Consider the following 13,630-nt stretch of genomic DNA (forward strand, 5'->3'; position numbering starts at 1 on the left):
CTGCACGATCCGTTACAGCCATGCGGATAAGATGCCTGTCATCTCGACTGCTAGTGGTACGAGGCCGTTGGGATCCAGCACGGCGTTCCTTATTGCCCTCCTGAACCCACCGTTTCCATATTCTGCTAACAGTCATTGGATCTGGACCAACGCGAGGAGCAATGTCGCGATACGATAAACCGCAATAGCGATAGGCTACAATCCGACCTTTATCAAAGTCGGAAACGTGATGGTACGCATTTCTCCTCTTTACATGAGGCATCACAACAACATTTCACCAGGCAACGCCGGTCAACTGCTGTTTGTGTTGAGAAATCGGTTGGAAACTTTCCTCATGTCAGGACGTTGTAGGTGTCGCCACCGGCGCCAACCTTGTGTGAATGCTCTGAAAAGCTAATCATTTGCATACCACAGCATCTTCTTCCTGTGGGTTAAATTTCGCGTCTGTAGCACGTCATCTTTGTGGTGCAGCTATTTTAATGGCCAGTAGTGTAGTCCCCTTCTGATTGAACACACCGACTCCAACGGTGTTTCCATTTTTGGAAACATGCCTGCAAATTTTTTTCCCGAAGTGTGTTAAGGATGCTCCCGGTATTTGCCTGGATGTCTCCAATCGTGTCAAATCGCTTCCCTTTCGGTGAAAATTTCAGTTTAGGAAACAGGTAGAAGTCCGCAGGGGTCAAATCAGGGGAATATGGCGGTTGTGGAAGGACAGGAATTTTGATTTTGGTCAAAAATTAAACGATGGAGAAGGCACGGTGAGCCGGAGCATTGCCATGGTGTAGCACCCAACTCCTGTCTTCCCACAGTGCAGGCCTTCTCTTCCGCACCTTTTCGCGCAAACGCCCAAGGACACATTTGTAGTATTCCTGGTTAATTGCCAGTTCTCCAGGGGTAAATTCATGATGAAGAATACCGGTAGAACGTAAAAAAACATCACCAACATTGTCTTCAGCTTCGACCGACTTTGCCGTGCTTTTTTCGGTCGTGGTGAACCTGGAGTCTTCCACTGCGAATACTGCACTTTGGTTTCAGGATCATGTCCAAATGCCCACGATTCTTCACCTGCAATTACCCTATTTATCAAATCTGGGTCATTTGTAGTCGGATTAATCAGTTCTTGGCACACTTCAAGTCGGTATTGTCTCTGGTCACTTACAAGTTTCAGAAGCTGTTCTCCTGGTTTTAAAACAAAATTTCACACAAACTCGTTGCTCCATTTTTACGCCCATTTTCACGCAGACAGAATCCGGCAACAAGCCCTAAAAGACCCGCACTGATCCAGTTGCCGCAACAAATTGAATAAATGAAACACAGTTTCCTGTCAGAGGGCGTTTAAGGACAAGGCAATGACTCTCTCCCCATCCTCAGTGTACCTGCCCGCAAAACAACTAAGCAATAGCGGATCCATTCTTAAAATTTTCCAATCACACGACGCACAAAGCGCGTTCACGTGTCTTACAATCACAGAGCTTGTTCGTCTTTGCACCCAAAAGCAAAAAACGAAATGTAGGTTATAACAATAAACTGAGAATAAGTTAGGTGTTTGTGCTGGTCCGTGATCGATTGTCAAAGATCTGGAGCCACGCTACCAGAGTGGAGACTCGGCAGATATGAAGGAGCACGCGCAGCCCAGCTCAGGGTCTGTGGTTCCCGCCTGCAAGCAGTGCTCTACGTGGCGCCGCATAAGTTGGCAGACCTGCAGCGACCAGTTCTCGTCCAAAGCGCGGGGTGAGTTCTTTCGTTTGTTCGGAAGGGGAGGCCGTCAAGAGTTTTCCACCTTTCGGCCGGTCAGTGATGACAGAATCGAGGCGCACGCCCTACAATCTTCCTCAAACGATTTTACAGAAATTATTAAGTAAAAGAAATGTCATTTTTGCTTTAGTAAAAGCTTTATATCTCAGGTTCATGATGACGTCCCCATCATCACGTCAATGGTCATAGTTAATGTGAATTTACGTGGAAGTAAGACACTGCGCGAAATTCGGAAAAGTCTGCAATGAAAAATAGAGGTCGCTGTGATGTTGTGTTTGACGTATATTACACTACTGGGCATTAAAATTGCTACACCACGAAGATGACGTGCTACAGACGCGAAATTTAACCCACAGGAATAAGATGCTGTGATATGCAAATGATTAGCTTTCGAGAGCATTCACACAAGGTTGGCCCGGTGACAACACCTACAACACGCTGACATGAGGAAAGTTTCCAACCGATTTCTCATACACAAACAGCAGTTGTCCGACGTTTACTGGTGAAACGTTGTTGTGATGCCTCGTGTAAGAAGGAGAAATGCGTACCATCACGTTTCCGACTTTGATCAACGTCGGATTGTAGCCTATCGCGATTGCGGTTATTCGTATCGCGACATTGCTGCACTCGTTGGCCGAGATCCAATGACTGTTAGCAGAATATGGAATCGGTGCGTTCAGGAGGGTAATACGGGACTCCGTGCTGGATCCCAAGGGCCTCGTATCACTAGCAGTCGAGATGACAGGCATCTTATCAGCATGGCTGTGGTAACGGATCGTGCAGCTACGTCTCGAACCCTGGGGACGTTTGCAAGACATCAACCATCTGCACGAACAGTTCGACGACGTTTGCAGCAGCATGGACTATCAGCTCGGAGGCCGTGGCTGCGGTTACCCTTGACGCTTCATCACAGGCAGGAGTGCCTGCGATGGTGTACTCGACGATGAACCTGGGTGCACGAATGGCCAAACGTCATTTTTCGGATGAATCCAGGTTCTGTTTACAGCATCATGATGGTCCCATCCGTGTTTGGCGACATCGCGGTGAACGCAGATTGGAAGCGTATATTCGTCATCGCCATACTGGGGTATAACCCGGCGTGATGGAATGGGGTGACATTGGTTACACGCCTCGGTCACCTATTGTTCGCATTGACGGCACTTTGAACAGTGGGCGTTACATTTCAGATGTGTTACGACCCGTGGCTCTACCCTTCATTCGATCCCTGCGAAACCCTACATTTCAGCAGGATAATGCACGACCGCATGTTGCAGGTCCTCTACGGGCCTTTCTGGCTATAGAAAATGTTCGACTGCTGCCCTGGCCAGCAAATTCTTCAGATCTCTGACCAATTGAACACGTCTGGCCAATGGTGACCGAGCAACTGGCTCGTAACAATACTCCAGTCGCTACTCTTGATGAAGTGTGGTATCATGTTGATGCTGCGTGGGCAGATGTACCTGTACACGCCATCCAAGCTCTGTTTTACTCAATGCCCAGGCATACCAACACCGTTATTACGGCCAGGGGTGGTTGTTCTGGGTACTGATTTTCCAGGATCCACGCACCCAAATTGCGTGAAAATGTAATCACGTATCGATTCTAGTATAATATATTTGTCCAATTAATACCCGTTTATCATCCGCATTTCTTCTTGCTGTAGCAATTTTAATGGCCAGTAGTGTACATAATGTTTTTGCGTGTGAAATTTATCTAACATATCGAATTCTTAAAAAAAATGGCTCTGAGCAGTATGGGACTCAACTTCCGAGGTCATTAATCCCCTAGAACTTAGAACTACTTAAACCTAACTAACCTAAGGACATGACACACATCCATGCCCGAGGCAGGATTCGAACCTGCGACCGTAGCGGTCTCGCGGTTCCAGACTGCAGCGCCTAGAACCGCACGGCCACTTCGGCCGGCTTGAATTCTTCTTTAGACGGGTAGAGGCAGTGCTTTTTTTTAAAAAAAAAAGTTTGAGGGTTTTCCGACATTGGATATAATGCCGCGAAAATTACTTATAACTGAAGCATGGGACACCATCCGTCTGCTTTTAGCCATGACGTCATCAACATGTCGATCTTAAAAAAAAAAAAAAAAAAAAAAAAAAAAAAAAAAAAAAAAAAAAAAAAAAAAAGGAAGGTATCGGAGTCTTCAGTTGACTTAGCTCAAATGAAGCAGCCGATACCGAGAAACACCAAAACATAAAAGAGAATGTGGTATCGAACACTTCAGTTTACATCACCTCAAATGAAGCACGGTTTGTTAGTTTTCTGCTCATCTCTCACGTCCAACTTAATTTACAAGTTACAACGAAAGACAGGACACACTGTAAAACTTCGCACAACCGACAAGAACGGAACGGCAAGCGCAAACGAGTAAAGAACAACAAAACAAAGACGGCAGTGAATCGTGAAGGATCATGGTAGCGGGACCGTAGAGACATCTATCGCTAGCTCGGCGTTTGAACGTACGCATATCCGTTTAGCACTACCATCGCCACTAGCGGGCGAGGGCACTACACGCTTGTCGAACTGGCTGCCAGCGATTCAGTTATCGAGAACGGTTGCCGCAGCTCCGAAATGCTTGAAACAGTCAATGACATTGTTTTTCACACAAAAAACTGCACTGGTATCGTTCCGTGTTGCAATTACCAACACGAAAAAATGAAATAAAAAATTCACGTCCGTGAAATAAATCTTTGGCACCCTTCCAAGTTCTCAACATCGTAAAAACGTTTAGGGGTACGCATCCGCCAGCGTTCCCAGAAAAACAGCGCTGGGTAGAGGTATCTGTCTCGAGAAATTTGCTGCGCGGTTTGTGGCGCCATGTCACGGATTCTGCGGACCCTCCCACCGGAGCTTCAAGCCCTCCCTTGCGCGTGGGTGTGTGTGATGTTCTTAGCATAAGTTAGTTTAAGTTAGTCTAAGTAGTGTGTAAGTCTAGCGACCGATGACCTCAGCGGTATGGTCCCTTAGGAATTCACACTTTTTTTTTCCTCGAGAAATTTGATCTTACGTAGCACACTCATTTGCGATAGCTGCGATAAAGCTATAGTGAAATATCCACAACATTCCTGATTATTCGTAAACGGTGTCAGATATGAAAATGAGATTTTGGCAAATGACAGCACTCAAACAGGAGAGTATTCTGACGTATCGTTATTACGTAAAACTTCATTATGTACTATGTTATTAAAGACTTTTTCGATGAAACAATGTAATTTTTTAGGGGCGTCGATAGCTGGTGAATCGGGAAATGCTATATATTTTGGAACAGCTTTGAGTGAAGACATTACGCGTTTGTTTGTACCAAGGATGTGTTATTTCATAAGCTGCTGACTCTAGTTTTCTTTAGTTCCTCACTTAATAAACTCAATAAACCACTGTTTCAGAATTCTCTCACAATTGTGTTTGCACAAATGTTAGTGATGTGAGACCGTGTAAACTCCTCTATGTTTCGGCAAAAGACACAAAGTTTAACATGGTAACCAGGAAAATATGTAGGTTTTACACAATATTCGCCACTCATGATGCTTCTCAGAAAGTTACAAATGGTTAACATGTGAGTTGGAAATAAACTGCTACATTTTCGGCGGAATTCTTTTTACATACTAATCAAAGCAGAGGTGACAACAGTTCTAAAAAAAACTGATAAAAATGCTCTTAACGCCTTTTTAAGAGACAGTCTATACTCCTTCCGATCTGATCACGTAAGTGCAGAAAAGTTGTGGAATGTTTTCAAAGAGGTAGTATCAACAGCAATTGAGAGATATAGACCACATAAATTAATAAGTGTTGGTACTGATACCCCATGGTACACAAAACGGGTCAGATCGTTGTTGCAGAAGCAACGAAAAAAGCTTCCCAAATTTAAAAGAATGTAAAATCACTAAGATTTCCAAAGTTTTACAGAAGTTCGAAATATGGTGCGTACTTCAATGCTAAATCCTTTTAATAATTTCCACAACGAAATTCTGTCTCGAAATCTGGCAGAAAACCCAAAGACATTCTGGTCATAAAGCACACCAATGGCAAGACACAATCAATACCTTCACTGCGCGATAACAACTGTGAAGTCACTGATGCCACTAAAGCAGAGTTATTAAACACGGTTTTCCGAAATTCCTTCACCAAAGAAGACGAAGTAAATATTCCTGAATTCCAATCAAGAACAACTGCCAAGATGAGAAACATAGCAGTAGATATCCTCGGTGTAACAAAGCAGCTTAATCACTTAATAAAGGCAAGCCATCCGGTCCAGATTGTGTACCAGTCAGGTTCCTCTCAGAGTATGCTGATAAAATAGCTCCATATTTAGCAGTTATATACAACCACTCGCTCACAGAAAGATCCGCACCTAAAGACTGGAAAATTGCTCAAGTTGCACCAATACCCAAAAAGAGGAATAGGAGTAATCCACTGAATTACAGACCCATATCACTAACGTCGATTTGCATTAGGGGTTTAGAACATATACTGTATTCGAACATTATGAAGCACCTTGAAGAAAACGATTTATTGACATCTAGTCAGCAAGGATTCAGAAAATATCATTCTTGTGAAACACAACTAGCTCTTTGTACTCATGAAGTAATAAGTGCTATCGACAGGGGATGTCAAATTGATTCCATATTTTTAGATTTCCAGAAGGCTTTCGACACCGTTCCTCACAAGCGTCTTCTAACCAAACTGCATGCCTACTGACTATCGCCTCAGTTCTGGGACTGGATTCGTGATTTCCTGTCAGAAAGGTCACAGTTCGTAGTAATAGACGGAAAGTGATCGAGTAAAACAGAAGTAATATCCGGTGTTCCCCAAGGAAGTGTTATAGGCCCTCTATTGTTCCCGATCTAAATCAACGACTTAGGAGACAATTTGAGTAGCCGTCTTGGATTGTTTGGAGATGATTCTGTCATTTACCGTCTTGCACAGTCATCATATGATCAAAATGACTTGCAAAATGATTTAGATAAAATATCTGTATGGTGCGAAAAGTGCCAATTGACCCTGAATCAAGAAAAGTGCGAAGTTATTCACATGAGTAATAAGAGAAATCAGCTAAATTTCGATTACACGATAAGTCACACAAATCTGAGGGCTGTAAATTCAACTAAATACTTAGGGATTACAATTACAAATAACCTAAATTGGAACGATCACATAAATAATACTGTGGGTACAGCAAACCAAAGACTGCGATTCACTGGCAGAACACTTAGAAGGTGGAACAGACCTTCCAAAGAGACTGCTTGCACTACGCTTGTCCGCCATATTCTTGAATACTGCTGTGCGGTGTGGGATCCGCATTAGGTGGGACTGACGGATGACATCGAAAAAGTACAAAGAAGGGCAGATCGTTTTGTATTATCGCGAAGTAAGGGAGAGAGTGCCACAGTCATGATACGTGAATTGCAGTGGCAATTGCGACCTTGTCTTCTCATGAAATTTCAATCAACAGTTTTCTCCTCCGATTGCGAAAACATTCTGTTGGCACCCACCTACATAGGGAGAAATGATCATCACGGTAAAATAAAAGAAATCAGGGCTCGCACGGAAAAATTTAAGTGCTCGTTTTTCCCGCGTGCCGTTCGAGAGTGGAACGGTAGAGAGACAGCATGAAGGTGGTTCATTGAACCCTATGTCAGGCACTTTATTGTGAATAGCAGAGTAATAATGTAGATGTAGATGTAGAGGTACATGTACATGTCTTTCCGAATGGTCACCATGCAAGTGTGGGCACTGAAGTTCCCCAGTTAACATTTACAGGGCAGTTTAGAACGGCACTTGCCATCCAGCGCTCGACATTTCTCCTACAACGCCTGCACATAAACCCCTCCACTACCGCTCTCCCTAAGTGTGCCTTACCGTCTGTTCCTCTGAGGTCCACAGCATTCTGTGCAGACTACAGTGGCGGCACGCTGTGAGTTGCGAAATGAGCCTGAGAGCCCTTGTGCGAAGGCCTTCTGGTATTTGGATGCGTATTGTCGTTCCTTGGGCGACTTACTGCACTTTGCGGTGGAGTAAGCGTGGTAGCCATAGGAGACTGTTACCAGATACGGCCTATTAATAGATGTGCTACACATCAGTGACCAGAAACACCAGACAGAGTTGTCAGCCACTCCACATACTAGTCGCCTGATATGGATGCTTCCCGAAACATGTTTGCTGTTGGAGTACAAAGCAGTACTTCAGATCATGGTGAGCATTACGTCTGGACTCAAATAGTGTTCTTGCTGTAATTACGACAAAAGCGTCACTTGTTTTCTGAAAGTTCGGGTGTAAGTCTGGGCTTTGATGTCCCTGAATTTGACTGGCCGTAAAGCTGTTGTTGGTTTAAGAATAGAGGTTGAACTGTTTAAAATTCATTATGTGTTTGTTGAGACAATACCTTTTAAATATTCTTATAATGTTTGCTCACTTAATTTAGTGCTTTTAAACGTTCTGTAGTTCATTTTGAATTGCAATGGTTATGACGCTTGAGGGGAGTTGTACTGATTGTATTGAACTGAAACTGAGTTTACACAAGTTACAAGCGTTGAAATTATAGCTTAAGATGTATTTTGTGCAAACATTTTTTTGCACTACTGGGCATAATCTTTGTAACGAATATTAAGTTTGATTACTGTTTCTTAAACTCACCTAATTTAATTTGATTTCCACCCAAAGACTGCCTACACAAGTGTCAAGCTGGTTTCCTTTTAATTATGTAGAATGAATATTCGTCAGTATATGTTTTGTAATTTTTTGACATAGGTGTGTCATTCTTTGAAGCCAGAGGTCAGCAAGCCAAAGTGGCTGTTTGTTTGGAAGGGTATGTATTCGATGTGTGCCAATGTCACTGTCAATCAAAAATTTTGTAAACTCTTCTGACTGTTATATGTCAGTAGTTTGTCGTGGAATAAATGTATGCAATTTATGCGTGTTTCTCTGGGTTTGTGCCCACGGTCCTTCCAAGACAAGATTGAGCGAGCTTATGTTTTTGTGTCATGCACTACGACTAGGACTGCTCAGTGTTGTGCAAATGAGATAACTAATTACACCGTTTTTTCAATTCAGAAATCAAATAACAACAGGTTCAACCAAAACAGGCCCTTTTAAGCTAGCTGAGTAATAATACACTGAAGCGCCAAAGAAACTGGTACAGACATGCGTTTTCAGATACAGATATATGAGGGTTGTCCACAAAGTAAGTTCCCATCGGTCGCGAAATGGACACTACAGTGAAAACTCGATGAAGGTTTGCACAGATGTGTTGGGTAGCGTCTCTAGCATGACCATCGATCGCATCAAGAGGCTGTTTTCAGTTGTGAGTGCACTGTGAGAGAGTAAAGGTGCCTGGAACAACGGTGTCTCCCGCCGAGTAGGGGGGCCCGCTGAGAGGCTTCGCCTTAATGAATGCAGCCCGCCTAAAGGCCGGTTCCCACTAGGGCTGCCGCGCGTCAAAACCCGGCGTCAGCGGCGTGGTTGCCATGGAAACGGCGTCAGCGGCAAGGCGCGGCGGGCTCTGCGTCGCGGTTTGACCATGTCGAACCGCTTCCGCTGCCGCGTGCCGCGCTCCAGGTGCGCGCCGCCAATCACAGAACGCGCTGAGCGTGACGTCAGGTACGGCACCCCGGGCCACACGAACTTCCGCGGAAGCGCTGGCGCGGACGCGGCGGCAGCTATGAAATACTTATCATCCGATTCCAAGGAAACTATTCGGTAGAAAAATTTGATTCTTGGGCACGTTACAGCCTGATATCTTCTCTCGATAAAGGACCGAATTTCTTTTCGTTATTCGTCGTGGTTACTTGCTGTATCGCATTTACGTAAACCTTTACACGAAATTTTAATGAGTGTGCAGAGGTAAAAACGCATTGCGTGGACTTTGCGTACAGTTCATTTTAGGTAATACATTATTGCGTATGAAATTTAGTCAACATATCGAAATTGTTTTTAAAGCTGAGAGCAGAACGATAGCTATCACCGTTCTCGAGATATTGAATGATATATCGGCGGACGGGCTATGCGGTGACCGCGCGCGGATCGCTCGCGACGCGACCGATACTTCGTCTGCTCGTCGTAAACCATTTGGTTGTATCAACCGCAAATTTCGTAAACGGTTCAAGAAATCGAAACGCGTTTTTTTTGCAAACGATAACTTGTAAAAAGTCATGTATTTCGTCGCATGACAAATATCCAAAATCTGTTTATCTACCAAGATATGAAAGTAACCACAGTTTTTCAGAAGGGATAGATGAATTTTTTAAACGGCATTTAATAGCATGTGGAATGAGAAGTTAAACCGAGACTAATTTGCTGGTATGTCATAAGATGTAATTTACTAAGTATCCACAGCTATTGATTATTTCCTTTGGAAGTAGCAAACGTTTTTTTCTATATCCAGTGTACTTTATTGCTTCAAGACGCGTTTTGCCTTTTACTTTAAGGCATCTTCGGTGGAATCTAGAATGATCGTTTTGTTTTGATATGTGATGCTTGCAGATTATAAAACAGTTCACTTTTTTTTATGTGAATAACTGATTACTTACAGTGAATCGAGTTTTTGGCGGACATCTACATTTCTCCTCACCTGGTCACATGCTGGGGGTTGAACTAAAACTTAGCTTGTGGAACATAAGCACATTTTCATGTTCTCTCTTTTTTCTTCTGTCACTAGCTGTAGACATTTTACCGAAAACACTGAATTGAAGTCGTAACTAGTGTGTTCACCTTATGTCCGTTCCTGTTTGGTTTGTTTATGTACATGTTGCCAGCCTAAAGAATTATATGCTGAAAACTAATGTTTGTTTATTTCTGTTCTCCTTATATCTGTATGTGTGTGTGGCTAGCCAGTGATAGTTATAGAAAGTTGAAAGTGAATGCAGTAGTTGTCAGACAGTGGTTGAAAGATATGGTGTTCAGCTGATTTCAGTTTTGGTTTAAATGTTTTGTGGAGGAGTGCATGGAAGAGTAAACTCACTGCTTACATTAATAGATAAAATAGTAGAATAGCATTTCAACAGATGATTATTAGCAGAATACTATCACGCAACCCCTTTGTCCTCACTCTTTGACGCCTCATAATATGTCCTGTCAACTTACCCCTCTTGTAGTCAAACTTGTGCCGTAATTTCCTCTTCCTCCTCTATTTAATTCCGTTCCTCTTCTTTAGTTACACGATCCTCATATCTAATCTTCAGCATTCTTATTGATCATCACGTTTTGAAAGTGTCCATTGTCTTCTTGACAGAACTGTTCATCGCCCACATTTCACTTACATACAAGGCTGCACACCACACAAATACCTTTGTAAAGTAGTACCCAATCATTAGAATTTATATTCGATGTGAACAAATTTTCTTTTTTAGAACGCTTTTCTTGCTATTCACTGACTTCATTTTATATCCTCTCTACTTCTGCCTTCTCAATTACTGCTTCCCTTTCAAGTCATTGAAGTCTTAGAAATGCAGTTTGGTTTCAGTACAAGTTGTAGATAATCTTGTGGCCCTGTGTTTTATCGATGACATCTCCAGAGCTTCAAAGAATGTTTTAATGAAGATTGTCAAAATCTCTCTCTTAACATGCAAACGCTATAAACACAGTTTCGCAGTTCTTCAGTGTGTCTACTTAGCTAAGTGGTAGGATCAGTATTGCCTTGCGTGTTCAGACATCTCACAGGAATCTAACATTGTGCTTATGTTAGTTTGTACAACCCCTCCCCCTCTCCTCTCTGCACATTCCTTCCACTTTCTAGCCTTCTCTTATTTGCTTAGTTCTGACTTGCCAAATGAGTTCTTGACAGTTGCTTCTCCTTTGAGCAAAGTTTTCTTTGTTCTTTCTCAGTTTCACTCCCTTATGTTTTCCAAGTGCAAAATCGCGTTGCAATTTTGGACTTTCTGTCAACGTCATGTTTAGGCATTTCTATTTCCTATGGCCTACTTTATTTGCTGCATTTTTATATTTTTCCCTTGTATCAAATTTAATATATCACGTTTTATCTAACGATTTCTACTGTACCTTCTTCCCATTCACATACTCTGCTGCACTGACCACTTCTTCTCTCAAAGATATCCATTCGTATTCTAGCGGATTCCTTCCTCTGTTTCAGTCAGTCGTTGCATTACGGTAACTTTAAGATTATCGAATAACTGTGGGTCTTGACTTATTCAAGTTCCGTTTCCTTAATTTGCCACCGTTTACTGTCTCTTTAGTTGTAAACCACAGCTCGTAACCAATAAATAATTGTAGGTTTGCGTCTGCACCAGGAAATGTCTTATAATTTAAAATCTGGTTTTTAAAACTTTGTTGCAAATATGTATTATTCTTTCATGATTCTTAAGCAAGGTGCTGGCGATGATTACATTATGCTCTGTGCGAAATTCTATCTGGTGGCTTCCACTTTCATCCCTTCCCCCCAAGCCTTTGTGTTCTTACTGTTTTCCTGTACCTGCTACCGTATCACATTTTAAATTTTTGTCTCGCTTAACTATCTGAATAATCTCTTTTGTCGTACATTGTTTCAATGTGTTAGGAGATAGTGAACAATCATGAACGGTAGTTATCAAATCTGTTTATGGTGAAATGAGAAAACATGAATAATGAAATATGTGAAAGAGTACATTTGTACAGAAAGTGAAAACATGGTATGTCTTCACCCAACTTCGTCTTTCCTTCATGTAGGTGTAAGATATAGTTAATCAAACGCACCGGGCGTTTCGGTGGGTCTCGCCCCGTACCTCAGTGGCTGCCCGTCATTGGCTACCGCTAGCATCTGCCGCTTCCAGATGGGAACCCCAATCCCGCGAGCCGCCGCGTCAAAGCGGGAAACGCTTGCCGCTGCCGTTGCCGCACGACGCGCTGCCGCGCTCTAGTGGGAACCGGCCTTAACACAACTGCCACGCACTTCCTTCTTCGTGGCAATTCTCAGCCGCACTCTGCAGGGGCAGTGAAGACGCTCCTACAGCCTTTTTGATGGGAAGTGTTCGATCACCCACAACCCAGCCCGAACTGGCTCTTCCTGAGTATCATCTCTGTTCACACGAAACGCTGGATACGAAGACAACACTTGGGTGCAGGCTACGCGCTATAGACCAGCGTACAGACTTATCGGGAAGCACACGTGGTTGTCTTCTATGACGATGGTGTTGGAAATTTGGTATAACGCTCCGTGGAGCGGCGACTATGTAAAGAAGTATCTGGAAAATGTAGCTAACTATTTCAAATAAAATGTTCCTTATTTTCACTGTGGTTTCCATTTAGCGACCGATCGAAACTTACTTTGTGGAAAACCCTCGTACGTAAACAGGCGGAATATGGCACTGCGGTCGGCAATGCTTATACAAGACAACAAGTGTCTGCTTCAGTTATTAGATCGATTACTGCTGCTACAATGCCAGGTTATCAAGATTTAAGTCAGTTTGAACGTGGCGTTATAGTTGGCGCAAGAGCGATGGGACACAGCATCTTCGAGGTAGCCATGAAATGGGGATTATTCCACACGAGTATTTCACCAGTGTACCGAGAATATCATAAATCCGGTAAAATATCAAATCTCCGATATCTCTGAGGCCGGATAAAGATCCTGCAAGAACGGGACCAACGACGACTGAAGAGAATCGTTCAATGCGACAGAAGTGCAACCCTTCTGCAAATAACTGTAGATTTCAATGCTGGGTCATCAACAAGTGTCAGCATGTTAACCATTGAACCAAACATTATCGATATGGGCTTTAGGAGCTGAAGGACCACTCGTGCACTCGTGCACAAAGCTTTACGCCTCGCCTGGACCCGTCAACACTGACATTGAACTGTTGATGACTGGAAACATGTTGCCTGGTGGCACGAGTCTCATTTAAAATTATATCTAGTGGATGGACGTGTACGAGTAT

At 43.1% G+C, this 13,630-nt stretch overlaps 1 protein-coding gene across 1 annotated transcript in view; it reads left to right on the plus strand.

The window, feature by feature from the left end:
- LOC124551288 overlaps window positions 1–13,630 on the plus strand; it is an 84,919-nt gene that overhangs the window by 10,303 nt on the left and 60,986 nt on the right. The window lies entirely within an intron of this gene.

This window comes from Schistocerca americana, chromosome 9 (assembly GCF_021461395.2).
Source record: "Schistocerca americana isolate TAMUIC-IGC-003095 chromosome 9, iqSchAmer2.1, whole genome shotgun sequence".
NCBI lineage: Eukaryota > Metazoa > Arthropoda > Insecta > Orthoptera > Acrididae > Schistocerca > Schistocerca americana.